Source organism: Orycteropus afer, unplaced genomic scaffold (genome assembly GCF_000298275.1).
Source record: "Orycteropus afer afer isolate SDZICR_OR568_19922 unplaced genomic scaffold, OryAfe1.0 scaffold00029, whole genome shotgun sequence".
In the NCBI taxonomy this organism is placed as follows: domain Eukaryota; kingdom Metazoa; phylum Chordata; class Mammalia; order Tubulidentata; family Orycteropodidae; genus Orycteropus; species Orycteropus afer.
This window is the reverse complement of record NW_006921616.1, coordinates 1,932,685-1,933,329: the sequence shown is the minus strand read 5'-3', so window position 1 is coordinate 1,933,329 and position 645 is coordinate 1,932,685. Positions and strand designations below refer to the sequence as shown.

At 40.0% G+C, this 645-nt stretch overlaps 1 non-coding gene across 1 annotated transcript; it reads right to left on the bottom strand.

Annotated features, from left to right (window-relative positions):
• Positions 1 to 133: 133 nt before the first annotated feature.
• On the bottom strand, positions 134 to 237 carry LOC122149522. Its single transcript, XR_006163175.1, has one exon. It is a non-coding gene; the product is annotated as a U6 spliceosomal RNA (small nuclear RNA).
• Positions 238 to 645: the final 408 nt, after the last annotated feature.

Below are 645 nucleotides of genomic sequence, written 5' to 3'. Positions count from 1 at the left end.
GCATAGCACAAGCACGCTTGACTGACTGAATCAATGGAACTCCTCGTTCTCTTCTGGTTATTTGGATTGGAATTCCTGATTTGTTTTAGATTTAACAGAAAATGTGATAAGCTATTTTGAAATCATTAAGGATTGGAATGTAACACTCTTCACAAATTTACATGTCGTCCTTGCACAGGGGCCATGCTAGCTGTCTCCACATCCTTCCAATTCTAGAAGTGCTGCAGAATTGAGCATGACGTCTAACACACTTGATGAATACTCATGTGCTTGCAATTAAGTCCAACTATTTGTCTCAAACAGAAAGTTCTTTCTGGTTAGTAGATGGGGAACAGCAGTAGTCATTGAAATATCTATTCTGCAATGATCCCCTGGGCACAAGGAGAGAAAAATACTTGCAAATGGCCTAAGTTTATGTCGCTTCTTTGTGACCATCTTCAGACCTCAATGCAACTACATTCATGCATCTTCTAGCGTTCACCACAAAGCCTTCTTTTTAAACACAGAAACACATGCATCCAAGCATACCTGTGTCTGACTTGTTCTGATGTAGGGCCAATGTGTTCTCACTTGGCACAGGCATTATTCTGGTGAAAGAAACCTTACTCTTTCAATGGACACTGTGTAAACATGGGTAAATTCATT